The sequence below is a fragment of the Zalophus californianus genome, chromosome 6 (genome assembly GCF_009762305.2).
Source record: "Zalophus californianus isolate mZalCal1 chromosome 6, mZalCal1.pri.v2, whole genome shotgun sequence".
NCBI lineage: Eukaryota > Metazoa > Chordata > Mammalia > Carnivora > Otariidae > Zalophus > Zalophus californianus.
Genome location: NC_045600.1, coordinates 72,582,709 through 72,607,481, shown reverse-complemented (window position 1 = coordinate 72,607,481; position 24,773 = coordinate 72,582,709). Strand labels below are relative to the sequence as shown.

The window sequence follows — 24,773 nt, the reverse complement described above, 5'->3', positions numbered from 1 at the left end:
ACTGAATTACAGTGTTTTCAGTAATCAGGGGAAAGAGCAGACATAGATAAACAAGCCTTCTAGTCATTGTAGCTCCCTCACCTAACTGGACTGTTACTAAGCAACACTAACCTCAACTCCCACCAATATATCAGTCATATTACTAAGTTAGATCCCTTGCCTCCTCTTTTGGCATAACCGATTCCAGATGAACTAGATGGTTACTCCACCCTATCTAAAATAATCTGGTTAAACTAGGGCAATATTTACTCCTCATTGTTGCTACATCTTAAGAACTAGTCATCCTATCATATCTCTTCATCTCTTCACATGTATGAATGGGGAGTGTGAATATGCCCTCTTCTCACTCCTGGCATGGAGATCTGCACGTTTCATACCAGAACAGGCAATGCTGCCTCCGTTAACGCATGGAGGGTTTTGGTTTTGGTTCAGTTCAACCTTCCCCCTACGTGAACATTTGGGGATTTCATTTCTTCTCATATGTGGCTATTTGCATTTTGGACCATTTGCATTTTATTTATTTATTTATTTTTAAGTAGGCTTCACGCCCAGCATGGAACCCAATGCGGGGGCTTGAACTCACAGACCCTTAGATCAAGACCTGAGCTGAGATCAAGAGTTGGTTGCTTAACCACTGAACCACCCAGGCCCCCTGGCTATTTCCAGTTTTTAAAAATCACTTGTGAAATCTGAAAGGAGCACTGACAAGGGACGTTCACTAGGGCTCTTGGTCTATCCTCCAGCTTACACTGTGATTGTGATAAGTACCTGAACTCTATGATGATCTAAGATGTTCTTCATTTGTAACTTCCAGGCACATGAGATGGGTAAAATATCTGGTGCTTGCTTATTTTACAGATTTCCAAACAATCCACCAGTTTAATACCCCAGTGGTACTTTAGAGGCCTCTAATTCTGGAACCTTTCTGGGTTTTGTTAACATGAATTAACTTGTTTCTGGGCCTCTTCATCTACTTGTCAGCTTTCTCCTGACATCCACATTAATAACAGCCTATCCAGCTCTGGTCCAGCCTCTCAAATTATGCTACTATTGCTCTCTCTCTATTTCTTTTTATAGATTTTTTTTTGAAATCTCATTACTGTCATTATCACATGTGTAACAAAAATACTACATCTTCTGTAAACAGTTTTGAATTGCATACATACAAATCCCTCAGACTGTACCCTTGTTTAAGAGACATACATATGGAAAGATTGTTTTTCCAAAAATCATTTACAAGGTAGTAATAAATCTATTTGACCATCTGACTGGGAATAGTTGAATCTCTTATGTTATTGGCATGTGTGTAATAGAATGGGAAGTGTGTAGCATGACACCGAGTGAGGAAAACCTACAGTCCTTTGCACACTAGTGTTGGTAGGGTAAAACAACACAGGAGATCAATCACTGTTCCAGCTGCGGGTCAGCTTCCCAAACTAGATCTCCATCATTATTGGCATAAAAATCAATGGTAGGAATTTCTCATATTTTCAGTAATGATCCTGTGGTTTTAGCTAACTGAATTGGTAGAAACAAAAGGCACAGAAAGTCGTCAAGGACAGAGTTTGGTTCATTTGTGCACTGCTGCAACACAAGACTTCACAGGCTTTTTCTGTGTCATAGAATATAGAGAAATTGGCTACATTTACACTACACTTCCAAATAGAATGCCACTTGAAACTGGCCCCTGACTCCAACTTACTTGGGCCCCTTGCTTGTCTTTGGATGTGAGGCGAGAAAACTCTTTCCACACATGTGGTCAATTCCTGGATACAGTGGCACATAATTTGGAAAATCTATTGTTATAAGTATGGGGAAAAATGTAAATCCGGACTGCAGAGTCCTTACAAAAAAATATCCATATCTTTACAAAAGTCATGTGTAACCAAGGAAATATGAACCAAAATTCTCAGTCTCTGGGTTCTAAAATTGCTCTGAAATTGAAAATAGTCTGTTAAATTTTGATTATTCACAGAAATACTGGCATGCTCTTGTAAATAGCCCCACAGTTTTGGGGGGGTTGTTTGTTTTTTAGGGTTTAGTAAATGGAATGAGAAGAACAAGTGAAGTATAAAAATGTCATTGAACAGGAAAACCTTACGTCTCCCTGTTTATTGTAGGGCCCCAACATGAGCAATTAGCCACCTGCTCTTGTGCTGTGGAGACCCAGAACTCACATTACACCCGAACACATCTTCTGTGCCAGAGCAGGAGCACAAGGACCATATTCAAAAAGAAATTTGGTGAAATAGGCAGCTGTTCCACGTTGAGCTATTAGAGACCATCAGGAATCAGATAGTTGAAAAACACATTTTAATTCTTGCCAATTTCCCCTAAGTCCTCAACAAGAATCTGCAATGGACTTTGGTGCCCCTGTAGTTTGCTGCATAACAAACCACCCCAAAACTCAATGGTTTTAAACAGCTACCATCTTACTATCTCATACTACTTTTGCTCCATGTGACATCTGGGGCTCGACTGGACTGGAATACCCCAAATTGCTCACTGACATGTCTGGAGCCTTAAAGAATGCCTGGAACGCTGGGTTCAGCTGTGACTCAAAAGTGAGTCACAAAGCTTGCCCAGATTCACTGTGGAAGTGGAGCATGGGATTTAGGAAGCATGGATATTGGGGGCATCTTACCAAAAAGCTAATGGAATAAACACATTCTTTATGACAGATAGGTACCAGAGTGCTAATGAAGCACAATACATATCCAGTAATTTTCAAGGTCATGTCAATTTGACCTCTCAAGTAGCACACAGAGCAATTTCCTTATTTTTATAACCCTGCTACTGTCCTAATTCAGGCATTCAGCACCTCTCACTTGGATGATTGCTACAGCCTCTTAATCATCTGTTGCCTCTAGTCTCTACTTCTTTTAAGCCGCCACTAGAATTATTATAAGATATATATATTTGATTAGGTCACTTCTTGCTAATCTTTGGGTAATGAGGAACCATCAGAAGTTGTAAAGATCAATTCTATATTAAAAGATAGGAGGCCATTTACGGTTTTCCCCTAAGTTATCTTCTTTTTAAATTTATTTTTTAAAAGATTTTATTTATTTATTTGAGAGAGAGAGAGAGAGAAAGGGAGAGTGTGAGAGAAAGCCCAACCGGGCAGGGTGGTATGTGCTCGATCCCAGGACTCTGGGATCATGACCTGAGCCGAAAGAAGCCACTTAAATGACTGAGCCACCCAGAGACTCCCTCTAGTTATTTTCTAATTTTGCCTTCCCCCACTTTTTCACTATGTACTCCAGATGCATATCAGCCATTTAAAAAGCCTAACCATTTATGCACACTGAACTCTTTCTTAAATCTGTGCCTTTGCAGATGCTGGCCCCTTTGCCCAGATTATACTTTGCCCATTGTCAAATGCACACAAGTCTACTCATCCAACACGTCCAAATTTAGACAGCATTATTGATTTCTTATCTGAAGGATGTCCTCTCATGGGATAACACATAACATTTTAGTATAAATATTCTTGAATTTGTCCTCCCTTCTGATTGTTTTAACAAGAATATTTGCTACTTTATATTTATATTCAGTGCAAGCATTTCCTACCAGGAATGTAGAGATTCTTTCTACTCCTTAAGCCAATGCATGGTCAGGTCCTCTTCTCTTAACTTAGCAAATTTTTATGTCAGGCTGTAGGACCCAGAGAAAGGTTACACCAGAGACCACGGTGTGTGTTGGGGAAGAGCAGATTTCTCCTGCACCAGATTTCCCGGTGCCAGATTACATTTCTGTAACATTCTGCGACAGAATGATGAAAACACCTACAGATACCCCTTCCAGACTCTCTGCTCTTTGGAGATGGGAAGGAGTCTTCACTACCATAGCACTGATAGTTTTGTCTTCATTTTGAGACCCAAGTCCAACACTCCTATGAAGGAAAAATATCCCAATAGTGTGTATGTCCAAAAGGTTTATCTTAACCCATGGGATTTTCATTTTCTGGCACACCCTGAAACTGCTTCTTGTTCTGTTTCTGTATTATGTTTCAATTCAAATTCAGATCCACCTGTGACTCTAAATGAAGTGTTGAGATTTCTACTATGAAAACATTTACATGGTACTACTTCAAAGACATCAGAGCCCCTATAGTGGGCAAACCGATGGGTCCCCAAAAGATAAGTCCACATCTTAATCCATGGAAACTGTGAATGTGATCTTATCTGACAAAGAGCCTTTGCAAATGTAATTAAGTTAAGAATAGCAACATAAGATCATCCTGGCTTATCCAGCTGGGTCATAAATCATAAATGACAAGTGTCCTTTTAAGAGACACACAGATGAGGAGGCCTTGTGACACATTCTTGCTGGAGGTAGAGTTTAGAGTGATGCAGCCACAAGCCAAGGAATGCCTAGAAACACCAGAAGCTGGAGGAGGAGGGGAAGGATCCTTCCCTGGAGCATTCAGAGGGAGCACTGCCCTGCTGACACCTTGATTTCATACTTCTGGCCTCCAGCACTGTTAGTAAATAAGATTTTGTTCTTTTGAGCCACCACATTTGTGGTAGTTTGTTATGGTAGACCTAGGGAAAAAAATACAGTTTCTCCCCAAAGTAACATTTCTTTTTTTTTTTTAAGATTTCTTTTATTTATTTGGGAGAGAGAGAGAAAGAGAGCATGAGCAGGGGGAGGGGCAGAGGGAAAAACAGACTCCCCACTGAGCAGGGAGCCTGACCTGGGGCTCGATCCCAGGACCCCAGGATCATGACCTGAGCTGAAGGCAGATGCTTAACTGACTAAACCAGCCAGGCATCCCCCCAAACTAACATTCTAAATAGCTACAACCAACCCTTGATTGTTTACCTTCACAGAAGGGTACATTTAGATTGGTCTTTGGAAAATTTTGAGTTAAACTTTCACATATTATATATGCAAACATACACATTTATTTATCATTTAACAAACATTTCAGTATCCACTCTTTGCCAGGTGTTAGAATAGTTTCTGGGAACATGGCAATGAACAAAGACAAATATTGATGGAGTGACTACCACATGTCAGGGACTTTACTCGTGATTCATCAGTGAACAAAACAGACAAAATTCCTTGCTTTCATAGACCCCACACTCTGGAGGAGCACTGTCCAACAGAACCTTCTGAGATGGTAGAAATGTTCTATACCTGTGCTGTCCACTAGCCACTAGCCCTATGTGGTTATTAAGCCCTTAAAATGTGGCTCATACAACTGAGAAACTAAATTTTAAATTTTATTTAATTTAATTACTTTAAGTAGGCTCGTGTGGCTAATAGCTACCATATAGGACAGCAAAGTTGTTGAGGATGATACAGTACACATACCCTCAAGATACATAAGGCAGCTCAGACAATGAACAGATCATTATACGACAGGGCAGTAAGTGCTGTGGTAAGTGAGAGTGACAACCTGTGGAACCATATGGAGCTATTTTACCCAAGTGCTGTGTTCTATGGAAGCATTCTTCCATAAATGGAGAAATTCATGTCTGGTGGTTAAGACCTTTTTTACAAATTATATCAATTTTTTAAAAATCCCTGATATGTGGGAAAGTAACATAGTGGGACAATAGAGATGACCTCTAAATTAGATAATTAAACAACCAGGATAATCTGTATGATGACAGAGAATTGGATACTTTTTATCTTCTACTTTGAGATCATGGGTGATCTAACAAAAATTATGAGTCTTTTCCACATTTATTAAAATGTCTGTTACCTTGTATGTTCTGTTAGCATGCACACATGATTCTGGATGAAACTGGAAATGACAAATGGAACTTTTTATTTCCTTTTGACACCCCAGTTTTAAATCACAGGATCCATTTTTAAAAGACAAAGTATTCCTGCCTAAACAATATCAGTATCAGTAAACTCTCGTTTCCCCAAGCCTTGACAAATATTTATACCATTTGAATTGGAAAACAGTGTATAAAGGAATCGGTTATAAAATCAGCAATTTTTTAGTCCAGCCACAAGGAGGCAACATCTGTAAATATAGACCCTCCTCTGAAAGCGGCTGAGAAAAACAGTCAGATTGGCTGTCTAAAACTGCAGTCACTTCTTTCCCTTTCCTTTTCAAAAGGTAGTGGTAGACTACATTTCTTTGGGTCTGGAAGACACTTGTACAAGGGAAACGCATTTAGGAGCACTCGGATTCAGCCACTCTTTCTGAAGAGGAAGGAAAGAGATGTTACTTACAGTACTAATGTTGATCTTATGGATGCAAATATCACGTGAGTTTGAGATTTCCCTGATTGCTTCCCGAGAATCCAACACAGTGGAATATTATCTGCAGGCATCTGCAGGAATGAGGTTTTCTGATTAAGAGCAAAAAAATGGGGGGGTGGGCTGAAAAAGGAGAAAGATAGCAGGACTTGGAGAAGGGAGACAAGGAAAGAAGGACAAAATTAGACAAGAGAGAGGCCATTGTAGCTCAGAGAATAGGGATCTAATCTGATTTTCTCTGATGCCTCCCATTTTTTTTAACAGAAATAAATGGACAAGAGATAAAGCAAAATCCTCAATTTCTGCTTCTACGAGAAGGAAAGGACTTCACAATTTACTGCAATTCCTCAATCACTTTAAACAGCTTACAGTGGTATAAGCAAAGGCCTGGGGGTGGTCCTGTTCTCCTGATCACATTACTTAAGGGTGGAGAAGTGAAGCAAGAAAGACTGACAGCTCGGTTTGGAGAGACTAGAAAGGACAGTTCCCTGCACATGGAGCCCTCCCAGACTGCAGATGCAGGAACCTATTTCTGCGCGGGGCACAGTGCTCTCAGAGCACCTGCGACCTATCCCCAAACCTTGCTGTAGAGCTCCAGGAGCAGCCCGTCTTTATCTCTCCTGAGCAAACAGTCAGAGGAAGCTGCAGTCATGGGGTGCTTGGGTGGCTCAGTTGGTTAGGCTCTCTGCCTTCGGCTCAGATCATGATCCCAGGGTCCTGGGATGGACTACCACATCTGGCTCCCTGCTCCTCGGAGAGCCTGCTTTTCCCTCTGTCTCTCCCTCCTGCTCTGCTCTCTTTTGTTATCTCTCTCTCTCTCTCTCTCAAATGAATAAATAAAATCTTAAAAAAAAAAAGCTGGTCACAATGTGAAAAATTAAATGTTAAATAATAATAATAATAAATCTCCAGGCTCAAACGGCTTAATTGGAGAATTCTATTAAAAATTTGAAGAGTTAGCATGAATTTTACACAGTTTCTTCCAGAAAATAGAAAGAAAGTAATTCCTAACTCATTTTAAGAAGTAGTATTTCCCCAATACCAAAATCAGGCGAAGACCATATAGAAAAGAAAACTGCAGAGAAATTTCCCTTGTGAATATAGGCACAAAATTTCTTCACAAAATATTAGAAAGTAGAATTCATCAATATATAAATAGAATAATACCCAAATGCAAATGGATTTTTTTCAGGGACTCGAGTCTGCTTCAATGCTTGGAAATTAATTGATGGAATCCACCACATTAACAGGCTAAAAAAGAAAAATCACATGATCATGTTAATCTATACAGAATTTTTTTTTTTTTTGCCAAAATTCAAGTCATTCATGGTAAAAACTCTGAGAAACATAGGAGTAGTGGCGAACTTCCTCAACAGCTAATAGTGTGCTCACCAGTAAAATACTATATACTTTTGCCCTGACATCGGGAAAAAGGCAAAGATAGTCACACATGTCAGTTTCATTTAATATAACGCTAGATGCTCGAACCAGTGCAATAAAACAAGTACAAGTAAAGACAATCATATAGATCAGAAAAGAAGTAAAACCTCCATTCTTTGTAGATAATGTAATTGTCTATGTAGAAAATCCCAATGTAGGAGTCCCGTGGTTCTAGCTTCTTCACGAGCCGGCTGCTTCGGTTGCCGCCACCGCTCAGGCCCGGAGACTCGCGGCGCCCCAGGCTCTCGACGTGTCGATGCTGGCTGAGCTGCGGCGGAAGCAGAAGTGGGCTGTGGATCCAAGAAACACTGCGTGAAGCAGTAACGATTCCAAGTTTGGCCAGAGGATGCTAGAGAAGATGGGGTGGTCTAAAGGAAAGGGTTTAGGGGCTCAGGAGCAAGGAGCCACAAATCATATTAAAATCCAAGTTAAAAATAACCACCTGGGACTTGGAGCTACGATCAATGATGAAGATAACTGGATTGCTCATCAGGATGATTTTAACCAGCTTCTGGCTGAGCTGAACACTTGCCATGGGCAGGAAACAACAGACTCCTCAGACAACAAAGAAAAGAAGACTTTCAGCCTTGAAGAAAAGTCCAAAATCTCCAAAAACCGTGTTCACTATACGAAATTCACAAAAGGGAAGGATCTATTATCTCGGAGCAAAACAGATCTTGACTGCATTTTTGGGAAAAGACAGAGTAAGAAGACTCCTGAGCATGATGATTCCAGCCCTGCCACTCCTGATGGGAATGTATCCTCCACTACAACGACCAGTGCCTTCACCATCCAGGAGTACTTTGCCAAGCGGCTGGCGCAGCTAAAGAATAAGCCACAGGTCAGAGCAGCAGGGCCTGACCTTGCAGAGAACTGAATAGAAAGAAAAAGGGGAAAGAAGAGAAAGAAAGGGGCAAAAGATAAAAATGTGGAGACTTACACCGAACCCCAGGCCAAGAAGAAGAGAGACCAAGTTGAACGGCAGCTCGGAGACCCTTGTTGGGATGAGAATTCTGGTGTTTCTGCTGAGGATGGAGAGGATTGTGTGTGGCCCCCTGATGACCAGGACATTACCCCAAAGCCCAAAAAAAGGAGAGAAAAGAAAAAGCTACAAAAGCAAGTTGAGGTAGCAGTGGACGCTACGTTACACGACATACCAGTGAAGTAGACAAAGAAGAAGAAAGGTTCCGAATAAATTCTCTCGAGACAGGGCCTTCCAGCCATTCAGCTGTCAGGGCCCTGCAAGCAAACACCTTTGGCCTGAAGTCAGAGCAGAGTTCACCCAAGAGAGTTTGTGCACATCTTTTGACATGCTCGTGGGTTGCTGAGTCTCGCCCTCTCACCACATTTTTCCCAACACATCCCTGGAGAACTTTCTAATGTCCCAAATCATGGCTCTCATAAACAAACAAATTTCTTTTTAGACTGTGAAAAAAAAGAAAAGAAAATCCCAATGTATATACAAAAAATATCCTAAAACTATTCAATGGGTTCAACAAGGTCATGGGATACAAGATAAACATACAAAAATCAAATGAATTTCTATATACTAGCAGTGAACATGTGGACACATAAATTAAAAATATAGTGCCATTTACAATGCTTCAAAAGGACCCTAGACTCCTAGGTGTAAACCTAACAAAACATATATCGAAATTTTGTGCTGAAACCTCCAAAATGCCGATGAAGGAAATCAAAGAAGACAAATGAAGACACATCCTGTCTTTGTAAATTAAAAGACTCAAAATGGTAGATAGATCAATTCTCCCCAGAAGGATATATACATTTTACATAGTTTCTGTTGAAATCCATGCAGCGTTTTTTATATATATATGCAAGATTATTCTAAAATTTATATGAAAATGTAGAATACTAGGATAACTAGAGCAATCTTGAGAAAAGAAGAATAAAGTGGGAGCAATCAGTCTATGTGACTTCAAGCTATAGCTACAGTAAAATCAAGATGATGTGTTATTGGTACAGAAAGAAACATACAGATCAGTGCAAAAACTAGAGAACCCACAAATAGATCCACACAAATATACCCGACTGAATTTTTTTTCAAAGATTTTATCTATTTATCCGACAGAGAGAAACACAGCGATAGAGGGAACACAAGCAGGGGAGCGGGAGAGGGAGAAGCAGGCTTCTTGCAGAGCAAGGAGCCTGATGTGGGGCTCGATCCCAGGACCCTGGGATCAGGACCCGAGCTGAAGGCAGACGCTCAACGACTGAGCCACCCAGGCGCCCCTGAATTTTTTGTTCTTTTACAAAAGTGCCAAAGAAATTCAGTGGAAGAAAGATAAGCTCTTCAATCTATGGGGTTGGAGCAAGTGGACCTCCATAGGCGAGAAAAATGAAACTTGATTTAAGCTTCACACTTCATAAAAACTAAGTTAATAAAATCAACTTGAGGTGATCACAGACAAATGTAAAATGTTAAATTGTAAAACTCTTAGAAAAAGCATAAGACAAAATTTTTGATACGTAAATCTGGGCCAAGAGTTCTTAGACTTGACACCAAAAACACAGTCCATACAAGTTTAAAAAGAGAGAGAGAGGAAGAGAGGTAAATTCAAAATTAAGATCCTTTGCCCTGCAAAAAAGATCCTTTTTAAAAGGGTAGAGAGACAAGAAGCTCCAGACTGAGAAAAACTATTTGCAAACCATATATCCCTCAAAAGACCAGTATCTAGAATATATAAAGAATTCTCAAAGCTAAACAGTAAATAAATCTAACAATCTCATCAGAACATGGACAAAAAATATTTTACTAAAAAAGATATACAGATGACAAATATGCACGAGAAAATATATTCAACATCATTAGCCAATTAGAGAAATGCAAACTGAAATCACAAGGAGATATCCCTACACACCCATCAGAATGGCTAAAATAAAATTCGTGACAACTGCATCTTTCCAGAAGCAAAAGTTCTTGTCATTCTTTTAAATTCTTTTGCCATATTAGTGTGTGTGCTGTGGTATGGCATTGTGGATTTAATTTATAGTTTGTTGATGAGTAATGATGTTGAGCACATTTTCCTCAGCTTATTGGCCATTTGGATTATTTCTTTTGATAAGCGTCACTTCACATCATTTGCCATGTTTCTTGGATTGTAGGTTATTTATTTTATTTCTATTATTTAAAAAGTTGTAGGCAAGGTTAGTTGTGTTCAAGTTCTTTATCAGATACATATAGCACAAATATTTTAGCCTAGTCTGTAACTTGCTTTTTCACTCTCTCAATGATGTATTTGGGGAACATAAGCATAATTTTTTTTTAAGATTTTATTTATTTATTCATGAAAGACAGAGAGAGAGAGAGAGAGAGAGGCAGAGGGAGAAGCAGGCTCCCAAGGAGCAGGGAGCCCGATGCGGGACTCGATCCCAGGACCCTGAGCTGAAGGCAGACGATTAACCATCTGAGCCACCCAGGCGCCCATAAGCATAATTTTTTAAAAAAGATTTTATTTATTTATTTGACAGAGAGAGAGATAGCGAGAGAGGGAACACAAGCAAGGGGAGTGGGAGAGGGAGAAGCAGGCTTCCCGCAGAGCAGGGAGCCCGATGCGGGGCTCCACCCCAGGACCCTGGGATCATGACCTGAGCCAAAGGCAGACACCTAACAACTGAGCCACCCAGGCACTCCAAGCATAATTTTTAAGGAGTGGAATTTATTATTTTTTCTTTTATGGTTAGTGTTTTTTTGTGTGTGCACTTTCAAAGAAACCTCTGCCCACCCCCAGGTCATAAAGAAATTCTGTTTTCTTTTAGAAGCTTTATAGTTTCACCTATCACATTTAGATCTCTTATTCATTTAGAATTAACTTTTTGTATTGGCGAAGGAGAGATCAGGAGACTTTTAAAAAATACAAGTAGCCCAGTACCTCTGAAACAAATAATACATTATATGTTTAAAAAAAGAAGAAGAAGAAGATAACAGGAAGGGGAAAATGAAGGGGGGGTAAATCGGAGGGAGAGACAAATCGTGAGAGACAATGGACACTGAGAAACAAACTGAGGGTTCTAGAGGGGAGGGGGGTGGGGGTATGGGTTAGCCTGGTGATGGGTATTAAAAAGGGCACATTCTGCGTGGAGCACTGGGTGTTATACGCAAACAGTGAATCATTGAAGACTACATCAAAAACTAATGATGTTATGTATGGTGATAAACATAACATAATAAAAAAAATGGGCAAAAAATAAAAATACAAGTAGCCAATTGCTCCAGCACTTATCCTACATAGACCGTCCTTTCCTCCACTGAATTATATAGTGCTAAACTTAAAAATGAAACTGCTGGTTATTTTACCAGCAAAAATTGGTTTAATTCAGGAATAGCAGAGAACTGAAATCTGGGACAAGCAGTCTATGGTAAAAACCATAGGCAAGTCTGCAAAACAAAGGAGAGGAATTCTTTTATAGAGGAAAGTGGGAGGGTTGTTATTTAAAAAAAAAAAGTCTTTTGGAGGAAATGGGAATTTGAAGTATAACAGCTTCTCATTGGCTGAGTTGTGACTGTCTCCAATTGGCTGGGCTATTCTGGGCGGAAAGGAAAGTCTCTCTTCCTCCTGCTGGTATAGTAAATAGTATCTAGGTGCAATTGACTACACGTAGTTGGGCCTCTACTGCCAACATTCCTAACTCTATTTTATTTAGTAAGGTTTCATTTATTAATTTTCACAATAGTCATCTTTGGAGAAAATCAATTGGCAGTATATGTGTATGGGGTATTCTTGCACTTAATTGTTTCCCAACCTATTTACTTTATCCTCATACCAATTGACCATTCTGCTTAATTACTAAGGCTTCATATAAGTTTTGAAATCTGGAAATGCAGGTCACATTCTCTCTCTCTCTCTTTTTTTTAATCAAAGCTTATTCTAGATCCTTGTGCTTCCACATAAGTTTTAGAATTAGCCTCTCAACTTCCACCAAAAGGGTTCCTGGTAATTTGATTGGGATTGTGTTGAATTTATGAGTCAATATGGGACAATTGACATCTTAACATGGAGTCTTCAGATTTGTTTGTTATCCTCTTCATTTAAGTAGGTTCTCTCTAATTCTCTTTATTATAATGGGTTGTAGTTTTTATTCTTGGGCATTTGCAAACCTTCATTAAATTCATTCCCAGGTATTTCATAAATGGCATTTTAACTTTATTTTCCAACACTTTTAGCTGGAATCCAGAAATAAAATTGATTTTTGTGTTTAGTGACTTTCTTTAATTCACCTCCTGGTCCTAGTTCTTACAGTGTGTTTATAGATTCTTTTGTATTTTCTACATACACAAATGCATCATCTATGAATAAAAGTGTCTTTTACTTCTCCCTTTCCAAACTTTGTACATTTTATCTCCTTTTCCTGACTTGATGCCAGGATCTCCAGTATGATAATAAATAGAAGTAGTGATAGTGTATCTCTTTATCTTGTTCCTGATTTTAAGGGGAATAATATTGACTTTGGGCCTTTTCATAGATACCTTTTATCAGATTCAGGAATGTCTCTTTTAATTCTGGATTGCTGAGGGTATTTGTCATGCAAAGGTGTTAGCCTTTATCAAATTCTCTTGCTTTTTTGAAAGTAAATGAAATACATTATTTATCAAGTTGTACACTTGTGATATATTTACACTTTCTTGTGTGTATATTATACTCCAGTAAAAACTTTAAAATGATACAATAGCTTCATATTCACTATAAGGTGATATGTGAACTAAAACTAAAATTTCAGGTGTTTTCATTCCAGTTTTCTATTTTTGTGCCTGGAATATTTGAGTAAGAACACATTCGTTAACCAAACATAACTTCAGACCACAGGTAAACTGTGGCCCTCTATTAAAAGGCCATAGATGAGAAATGTGACAATGGTCTTTTTCCTCTATCTGAAATACAAATGTAGAACTTTTGATTCTTGATATGTAGTACTGAGGAAACTGGCTGTTGATAGTTTGGATTAGTTAGAAAGAGTAGAAAAATCTATTAAATAGGAAAGTACCATAAATCTTGCAGGATACTTAGATCTTATTGATCTGTGCAGAGTATGTGGCAACCCCAAGTGGCAAAGGTATGTGTTTTTATCTAGGAATATTGATAACTAAAAGAACATCAAGGTTCTGTTTAGAAGGATGAAGAAGTAAATTTGCCATTTGTAGGGGACGAGCAAAACCTGCCATAACCTGAAAGGACTCCCATGGCATCACGGCATATTACGTGCTCAATAGGATTTGTTGGCCAACATCTTTGCCATAATTAACTGTACCCTAGAATCTAGTACATGGTTCCAGTTCGTGATGATAGTGTCTGAGGGAGTTCAACCAGTCTTTGGATTTGGCAGGATGTTGAAATGGAAGAGAGAGGAACGTCTTGACAGATGGCATCTATAAGAGAGCTTTGGACTTCATGTTAAATATGAAGCAAGAGAAGATAAGAGAGGAATAACGTTCAGAAAGAAATTAGGGGAGTCAGCTACTTAATACCAACAGGAATAGATGGGAAAGAAAGAAGACTCACAGTCAACCAGACCCAGAGTCTCTCCGCACATTACGGCTTCTTTTGCAGAGATCCTGGCAATTATGTATAAGCAATGAGGGCAGTGGTAGTGGAACTTGGATTGTGCTCCAGGTGTATGCTCTGCCACATGGGTTTTGAATGTGAGGTAGACATACTTTCCTCTAGAGCTTCTGTCTATAAGCAGATGCAGATTTTGGAGTGGGATGAAATGCTGTATATGAGAGCTGATTCAGCTGAGAGACGAGCACCAGCTAATCTTATTGTGGCCATGATTCTCTGTACTAGGAACCCTCACAAGCACATCCAGTCCTCCCTGTGATTTACTCCTTCCAGAGAGGAATGATTCCCCAGGGAATCTGACCATTTTATTTTCTAAGCTGACCTAACTGCCTCTTACCTTCCCATGAAAATTTTCTACTGTGGCCTCTAAGTCCCCATTCTGTTGCAAACAGACATCCAGTAGCCCCTGTGGAAAGCCTTTCCATATGCCTTAACCAAGCGTGACTCTTTCTTTTTTGGTTGCTCCTTATTCTCCCTCATCTAAAACACCTCAGATTTAGAAAGAATGGCACTCTCTTCACCACCACCCACAAAACCCAGACCATTGTCTCTACACCTCTCATTCCTACTTTTCCCACTTATTTTTGCATATTTATAAACACCAGATACTCTTCCTTATATATTGAAGGCTATAACACAGGAGGATTCCAGTGTAGTCTAGAATACCACATGACTTAAATGTCCAAATGGACCATTCAGAGAAAGCCTGAACTCATCAATTGTAAAGACCATTAATTGGAATCCCCTTTAGCCATTAATTCCCATGGCCACACTCTAGAAATATCCCATGGTAATTCTCCAGTTAGATACTGCTCCACCAGTGAAATCTTACATCTGGTTTAAAACCTCACATGCTTAGATTCAGTCACATCCACTGGCTTGTTCTTTGACTATATATGACAGTTGGTTCCTGGATCCCTTTACTGTCATCTTATTTCTCAGAGGCTTTTTTTTTTTTTTTGAGAGAGAAAGAGAGAGAGCGAGAGAAGTGAGTGGGGGTGGGAGGGGAAAGGGAGAGAGAGAATCCCAAGTAGGCTCCACGCTCAGTGCGGAGCCCCACTGCAGAGCCCCACACAGGGCTCGATCTCATGACCCTGAGATCATGACCTGAGCAGAAATCAAGAGTCAGGCACTTCACTGACTGGGCCACCCAGGCAGCTCCTATTTTTTATCTGCTTATCTATAACACCTGAATTCCATGGCCCTACTTCAATCAAACTTTAGTCATTAACCCAATTCTTGCCCCAATTCTGTGTCCTATCAGTGGTCTTATTAATTCCTAATTATAGATAAATATCTGCCTTCTTATAATGTATACTTTATCTGACAAGCAAAGTTCAAGATAATCACACAAGTGTGCAGACGGGTGTCATTAAAACATGCTGTCGTCTTTAACACTAACCAGGCCCCCACTGTTGCCAGGAAAATATTCTTCTTCTCTGTAATCATCTCCCACTGTCATTTCCTACAATGACTATTTCAAAATTTCTCACACTCCCCAGACTTCCTAACCCAGAACTTCCTCCATTCGCTCTCTTGGGAGACACTTAGTTTCTGTTTATAAGAACAAATAAGATTCCATTAGAAATTAATAGACGTTTCAACTTTCTGCCTTCACGCTCTAAAAAATTGCTGCAATCTAAGCCAATCCTGTCCTCCTTTCCAATAAAACTGGAAATAACTATTTCCCCTCTTACCAAAAGTTGGTCCTTTTACCTATGGTCCATAGTCCAATCTTTTTTTTTTTTAAAGATTTTATTTATTTATTTATTTGAGAGAGAGAGAATGAGAGACAGAGAGCACGAGAGGGAAGAGGGTCAGAGGGAGGAGCTGACTCCCCGCCGAGCAGGGAGCCCGATGCGGGACTCGATCCCGGGACTCCAGGATCATGACCTGAGCCGGAGGCAGTCGCTTAACCCACTGAGCCATCCAAGCGCTCCATATTCCAATCTTATCTGTCTCCTCAGAATTGTGATCCATTGCTTTGAGATTCTTTCCAAAAGCATGTAAACATATCCTAATCTTTAAAAACTCAATTACCACTTCAACAGCTTCCTCTGGTTAATGCCATGTCTCTTTCCTATCCGTCAGAGTTCAGCCTCTGGAAAGAGATTCCTATATTCAAATCTCCTTTGTCCTTGTCCCATCGCCATGCCTCATCCCACCGCAGTTTAGCCTCTGCTGAAAAGGCTCAAAGCAAGATCTTTGTGTGTTAAAAATCAATGGGCACTTTTCAGTCATCACCTTCCTAGTAGACATTTCTTCAGGTTTGCTCTGTCGGACGTTCCTTTGTTCTTAAAACCCCTTTTCCCTTCTCTTTCTGGACACCAGTCATTTATGATTTGCCACTTACCTCTCTGGACTATGCTTTGAGGTTTCTTTGTTATGATTTCCACTGTCCATCTCTTCAGTGTTTGGGTTCCTTGGGGGATTTCCCTTAGTTTCTATTCTTTTCCGGGTTTTGCTCTGGGTGTCTGTCTTGGTGAAATTACACCTACTCTTGAAGATAGTTCCATATCACAGATAATATGGTGGGTGAAGAGCTGGCCTTGGAGTATAACAGAATCAGATTCTTGTTCTTGTATTGTCCTTGGACAAATTATTTAACTTCATAAAAATTTGATTTCCCTTCACTAAGTGAGGATAATATCTACTCTACAGGACTACAGTAGTAAATTGTCAGCGGTTAATAACATGGATTCTTGAATCATACTAATGGGACAAATTCCAGTTGTCATTTACTGTAACCTTGGAGAAATTACAAACTTCCTTCCACATTTCAGTTTCCTCGTTTATAAAATGAGGATGGTAATACTATTTACTTCATATGATTAAATAATACCACTTAATTTATAAGATTAAAACAGCCTCTTGATAAATAGACCCTTGAAAACACTCTCATCAGATTGTAATGCTAAGAAATTCAAGTCTAGATAGGAGCAGGAAAAAGAGGAGGCACCAAAACCTCGACTCAATTTGTTTCTATATTTGACCCCCAGAAGGCAGTACTGTGTAAACTGGAAAAGCCTCTTCTCATAAAATTCTACCTCACTCCTGTGAGCCTCCTTACCTTACAGCTCACTGAGGCCCACATTCTGAGTAGGCTCAATGCCGGGAACAGTCATTGTCAAGGAAGCATCTCTTACTGTCTCTAGAACTTGCCTTTAATTTTTTTCAAGATTTTATTTATTTATTTGAGAGAGAGAGCAAAAGAGCACGAGCAGGAAGGAGGGGCAGAGGGAGAGGGAGAAGCAGACTCCCCGCTGAGCAGGGAGCCTGATGCGGGACTCAATCCCAGGACCCTGAGATCAGGACCTGAGCAGAAGGCAGACACTTAATTGACTGAGCTACCCAGGCACCCCATCTAGAGTTTGCCTTTGAATAGGGATTTCTGAAATCTCAGATTTTCCCAGTTACAAGGACTCAGCATAATCTGGCACACTCCTTCTTGCTCCAAAGGGGAAATCTTCCAGAGCGTAGCTCTCAGCTTCCTCACTGCCTAGCTATGTTCTCAATGACAGTTCTGCTCCTTGGAACACTCTTCACAGTGAGTAAGTAACAATGTATTTCATGTTCCTGCCTCCTTATCAGAAACATCGTTCTGATTGGAATCTGAATGGAGACATTTTCTCATTTTAGGTAGGCTTGTCCTGGTCTCACTGACATTGATGTTTCAGGAGGAACCAGCGTCCAGTCAGTACCCAGCATGAGACCCACGTGTTGGTCTCTGAAGAAGCCACTCTGGTGCTGAGGTACAACTATTCCTATGGGGCAACTCCTAATCTCATCTGGTACGTGCAGCACCCCAACCAAGGCCTCCAGCTTCTCCTGACGTACATGTCAGGAGACAGCCTGTTAAAGGCGTCAAAGGTTTTGAGGCTGAATTTAAGAAGAATGAAACGTCCCTCCACCTGAAGATATCCCCAGCCCTTTGGGGCAATGCGGCCAAGCACTTCTGTGCTGTGAGTGACACAGTGCCTGGACTGCAGAGAGAGCTGAACACAAACCTCCTGAGACACGGCAGTTTTCAGAGATTCACTTGTTTGTTTTTAGCAAGCTCTCTCATTTGCTGGAAGTGAGCAGGATGGAGGAAGAGAGCTCCGGGGAGTGTGTGGCTCCTGAGGATGAATAGCAACTTCAATGTGTTTCTTCTTTAACGACTGGGTCATGTAGACAAGTCCTCAAACAGAGAGACTGGTAAGGACGGGGTTACTGCATTCTAGAGGGTCAGCATTTCAGTGTAATGTGAGCAACACTGAACTTCTGATCTTTCACCTTCTGAATTCACCTCCAACATGCTCCTCCCATTAATTTTTGCTTTTCAACTGCTAACAACTCCACTCTTTCAGTATCTCTGGTTATTTGTGATTCTTATTTTTTCTCTTACTGCTTACATCTAATCCACCAAGAAATCCAGGTGGCCCTATCTTTAAAACTGACCCATAATCTGACCACTGCTACCACCTCCACTATACTTCCCTGGTCAAGCCACCCCCATGTCGCAAATGAATGACTGAGAGGCTTCTGATGGTCCCCCTGTTCGTCCTCCTACAGTTCCTTCTTAATACAGCAGTGTCTTACTCAGTTTGGGCTGCTGTAACAAGTACCATTGGTACTGGGTGGTTCATGAACAATAGAAGTTTATTTCTCACAGACTTAAAGACTGGAAGTGTGAGATCAGGGTGCCGGCATGGTTGGGCTCTGGTGAGGATTCTTTCCCAGACTGCAGCTGCCATTTCTCCATGCATCTTCATGTGGCAGACAGCAGAGAGGAACAAGCTCTGTCAGGACGACCATAAGGTCACTAATCCCACTCATGAGGGCTCCACTCTCATGATCTCACCTAATCCTAATTATCTCCCCAGACCCCACCTCCTACTATCATCACATTAGGGGGTGGAGTTTCAACAAGTGAATTGGTGGGGGGCACATACTAGTCCATAACAAGCAGCCAATGTGATTCTTTCAAACATAAGTCAGATCATAACACCCAAACCTTTGCAAACCCATTTCTCTTAGAGTAAAATGTCAAAGTCCTTACAGTGGCCTATAAGACTCTACATGCTCTAGTTCCATCCATGTCGTTGCAAATGGCAAGATTTCATTTTTTTTCCAAAGATTTTATTTATTTATTCATGAGAGACAGAGAGAGAGAGAGACAGAGAGAGAGGCAGAGGGAGAAGCAGGCTCCCAGGGAGCAGGGAGCCTGATGCGGGACTCGATCCCAGGACCCTGGGATCATGACCTGAGCCGAAGGCAGACGCTTAACCATCTGAGCCACCCAGGTGCCCAAGATTTCATTTTTTGATGGCTGCATATTATTCCATTGTGTGTGTGTGTGTGTGTGTGTGTGTGTGTGTGTGTGTATCACATCTTCTTTATCCATTCATCTGTTGATAGACATCTAGGCTCTTTCCATAGTTTGGTTATTGTGGACATTGTTGCTATAAACATTGGGGTGCACGTGCCCCTTGTATTATGCTAAGCGAAATAAGTCAATCAGGGAAAGACAAGTATCATATGATCTCACTGATATGAGGAATTTGAGAAACAAGACAGAGGATCATAGGGGAAGGGAGGGAAAAATGAAACAAGACGAAACCAGAGAGGGAGACAAACCATAAGAGACTCTCAGTCTCAGGAAACAAACTGAGGGTTGCTGGAGTGGAGGGGGGTGGAGGGATGGGGTGGCTGGGTGATGGACATTGGGGAGGGCATGTGCTATGGTGAGTGCTGTGAATTGTGTAAGACTGATGAATCACAGACCTATACCCCTGAAACAAATAATACATATGTTAATAAAAATAATAATAAATAAAAATAAATTTAAAAAATTAAAAATAAAAAAAGAATATTTATCACACACACACACACACACACACACACAAAAGACTCTACATGCTCTTCTCCCATTACAATTTTCAAATGCTGATGGAGAAAAAAAAACAGTTTTCAATCCTGAAAACCACAGCCAGTGAAAATTTCCCACAGAAATGATAGTAAAATAAAGATATTCTCCAAAGAAGGAAAACAGAATTCACTGTAAGCAGACCTACTCTAAAAGAAATCCTGAAAGAAGTTCTTCAGGCTGAAGGGAAGTGATAACCAGAGGAAAATCTGGAACTTTAAGAATAAAGTGAGAACAATGGAAACAGTAAATGTATGGTAAAATGTAAGAAATTTATTTTCTTACTTAAAATATGTGTGGCTATTGAAATCAAGTCATTATAACATTGACTGGTGGGGTTTTCAAAGTCTGAAAATGGAAGACATCTAAAATAAAGAGGGGGTAAAATAACCTACCCAATTGTAAGATTTCCTATATTTTGCTTAAAGCACTGAAATCATTCTAAATAGACTGTGAAAGATGAGAGAGTAGGCATGCTACTACAATCCTTACAAAGACACTAAAAACATACTACAAGAAGAAAAAGTCAAATAACAAATAGATAATAGGATGCCGAGGAACAAAAACAGAGGATGCAAACAGAAAACGAAAAATAAGATGATAGACCTAATCTAACCACATCAATAATTACATTAAACACAAATAGTCTAAATACACAAATGTAAAGAAGTTTGAAGACAGAGATTGCCAGTATGAGTTTTTTAATCCACATATGGACTGTCTCCATGAAATCCATGTTAAATATAATGACATAGATAGATTAAAAATAAAAGTATGGAAGGAGACATCCAGGCAAACACTAATCTGGAAAGACTATATTAATGTCAGACAAATTAGACTTCAGAAAAAGAAATATTACAGAAATAAAGAGGGATATTACATACTTATAAAAGGTCAATTTACTAAGAAGACATAACAATGTTAATGTGTGTGCTCCTAACAATAGAGCTTCAGAATACTGGGAGCTAAAACTGTTAGAACTGAAAGGAAAAATAGGCAAATCTACAATTACACTTGGAGACCTTTGTGCTCAATATGTAGTCAGAAATCAGCAAGAATATAGTAGACTTGCACAACACTATCTACAGATTTGATCTTATTGATACATGTTTATAGAACACTCCGCTAAACAACAGAAAACATGTAAAGCATTGCTTAGAAGAAACACCTTTATTCTTTCATCTCTTAAAAAATTCCCAGATACGGGGGCACCTGGGTGGCTCAGTCGGTTAAGCGTCTGCCTCCGGCTCAGGTCATGATCCCAGGGTCCTGGGATGGAGCCCCAAGTCGGGCTCCCTGCTCAGAGGGGAGTCTGCTTCTCCCTTTGCCCCTCCCCCTGTTCATGCTCTCTCTCACTCTCTCTCAACTAAAATAAAAATAAAATCTTTAAAAAAAATTACCAGTTATGATTATCTGCCACAAAATGAATGCCATAAACACATGCTGAACTACACTAGGACAATCTAAGGTAACTGGTAAACACTTAACATGTTTTCATACAAGGCGGAACATCACTAATTATTAAGTGGAACTCTGCCACTCTGCTTTCCCTTAGCTTTCGAAGATCAAGCACAAGAATTTTCAAGTCACGTAGCAGGTCAAGACTAGGAACAAATGATGAGGCTGAACAGTAAACCACGACTCAGAGTAACCACAGATCTGCCAGGACCACCATACCAGGAGCCCATAAGTTCAGAATGGGGTGGATGGGAGAGTATACAACCCTTTTCTATTGCAAAGTATCCACTTTTCCTTTACATGGAGTGCATCCCAATATAACAATAAAACAACGTGCTCACATCTCATTTAACTGTCAGAAGGCCCAGAAAACATAAATAACCTTTTCTATAATCACACACCTAGTACATTATGGAGAGTAAGTTCTGGCTATTCCTGGCTGTAAATTTAAGCCAAGTATTTTTAATTTATGATATCATGGGTGTATTCTCCCATATACCCAGATCAAGGATAAAGGATGGGTAGGGGGAAAAAAGAGAAGGCTGGGAGAAATACTTTGAAACAACATAGCACATATGACCTGTTCAGCTATCCAATCACACACAGATATACTCTGATGCCTGTTGAACACTGGGGTATTAATAAATTTTAATACCTTGATATGACGGAAAATTGTATACACACACTTATGTGGGTGGGGGTTTGCATATATATTATTTATATGTACACATAAATATAATTTGCCATTATTTTGCTGTATTTGTTTATATTTTATTTCTCCTTGTGTGTTTCTCCTTCCTTCTCATTTGTGTTTGCAAGTGGTGTGTCTCTGCCTCAACATGTAAGTGATGATGTCTGGCAAGAAAGCTATGTATCTTCTGGCTTGTTTTGAAAAACCTAAATTTACTCAGGAATGTATACAGTTTATGGAAGTGGTAGAGGTTGAAGAGAGTTTGTGGTAGGAAATAGGAAGGAGAAAGTGGCCAGAAGAGAAGAGCAGGATCTCCAGGTCCCAGAGCAGTGGGGGGCAGGTCATTGTTTCTTGACATTTCTCTTAGAATTAGTAAGACCTAGAGTGGGAAGGTTATTTGGTGACCTTAGGAAGAGTTCTCAGCCTTGCAAGAGATTCTTGGGTCTCCATAAGCCTGAAAGCAGAAGGCTTCTACTTGGAATACCCCACTTAAGAAATATAGTTTACTGTACATTGGATAATATTTTTAATATTTATGAATCCTCCCCAAGAGGGTCATGTTTGTGTTTCCACTCACAGATCTGAGTGACACCATTTATAATTTGTGTGAATGATTATTGGCAAAGAGTGGAGCTTGTCTCTGATTGTCTTCATAACCACACACACCATTCTATTTCTTGAAGTTGAAGACCTTGACAGCTCTGAGCTTAAAGCATCTTAGGTTTGGATCCTCAGCCAGGACAAATGGAGCAGATCCTGGGGTATGCAGCTTGGATCTTGTGGCTTCGCCTTGGATGTGGGCACGAAGCTGTCAAAGACCTTCCCAACAGGCTAAGGGATGTAACATAGTCATGCTTTTGGGATCATCCAGGGTCCCTTGCAAGAAGGGTATAAAAAGGGTGTAAATTCTATGGTGAGATTAAACTTAGATGTCTTATGCTGCCTTGCCAATCGACAGGGAGCTGAGTTCTTGAGCCCTGCATGTCAAAGCAGGGAGAGAGATTGAAGGTGCTATTCCTGTTTCTTTGTATGTTTCATAGGTATAAGCAGAATCCTAGGAAGGATGGCCAATATCCTGCTTGTAATAAATTTAAATTGGGATGAAAAAGAAGAGAGAAACTAAGAGCTACACTTACTAATAAGGAGATTCAGAGCTTCCGGCACACTTCAGTCTTCCAGACTCTGGGTTTTGTGTGCTCTGGGCACCTGCAGCCTGTCCCCCCATCCTGCTACTTGGGCTGCCCAGTGTTGAAGCGGCAAACTTGTCTGCAACAGGTGTTTTGGAGAAGCAACCCCAGTGAATCAAATATTTTTGAGTCTGAAAAAATTATCTCAAAATGCAAATATGTACATTTGATAATGTAGCCTTCTATGCCTTAATATGAGCTTTGTCAACTTCTCTTCCTCCTCTGCATCAACCATGTCAGTAACTCAGTCTATCCTCTCATTTTTTGACATTATATAATGTGACACTCTAGACCCAATCAGGCCTACACACTGAGTTACAACAATGGTTTTTCATAGTTTCCTATCTCCTAAATGTTGGTTGTATTAACTGATTTCCCATCCTTGCATGAATGGGGCCTACAATGTGAGTATTTTACTTTAAGATTTATTTATTTATCTTAGAGAGAGAGCATGAGCTGGAGGGGCAGAGGGAGGGAGTATCTGAAGCAGACTCTGCTGAGCAGAGCCTGACACAGGGCTGGATCTCACACCCTTGAGATCACGACCTGAGCGGAAACCAAGAGTCAGCCACTTAACCAACTGCGCCACCCAGGTGCTGCGTGAATATTTTACTTTTGCTCTAGTTTCTTCCATATCTACATGGACATTTCTTTCTTTGTCCCACCTCACCATTTCCCTTTTGTGCCTCTGTAGTACCCTAAAAGGAGGAGGCAAGAGGAAACTGACTTTGACTCTTGTCTATCCATCCCTAATCTGCGATCCTAGACAGGCTTCCTCCTCTATTCTGAAAGGACAATTTCACCTACCTTACCTCTCACAGGATTGTTCTAAAATATCTTCTAAAGTGAAGATGTCCATTGATAACTAATAAGAAACTCATAAAGAATTAAATAAATGATGGGATGAGCCTCATTGTGTGGATGAGGTAAAAAGTACACTATTTATGAAATGGACTGGATACTAAATTGCAATCTGGTGGGGGGGGTTGAATTGCTAACAATGTACAGTTATTCATATAAAACAGAGTTAGAGAGAGTGCTGTTGATGAGTCAACTAGGAACACAAACAAGTTAATTAACTGATAGCAACTGTGAACATCCAAAGGCACTAAACCCTAGACTGCAAATTGAAGCTCTAGCTCTTTGCACAGAAGCCATCTTCAGAATTGTAGTTGACTTGAATAAATTGAGTAAGATATGAGGTGTTTTTCTTGGAAAGAGAAGATGCAATCTCAACCTTGGATAGAAAAGATTTCCCTAGGCAGAGATTTAGGAGATAAAAACACAAG

The 24,773-nt window shown here is 40.1% G+C and overlaps 1 pseudogene and 1 gene segment (V, D, J or C); both read left to right on the top strand.

The window, feature by feature from the left end:
- The window catches only part of LOC113908991, a 394,892-nt gene that overhangs the window by 30,418 nt on the left and 339,701 nt on the right, over positions 1-24,773 (top strand).
- On the top strand, positions 7,676-8,860 carry LOC113908679 (annotated as a pseudogene).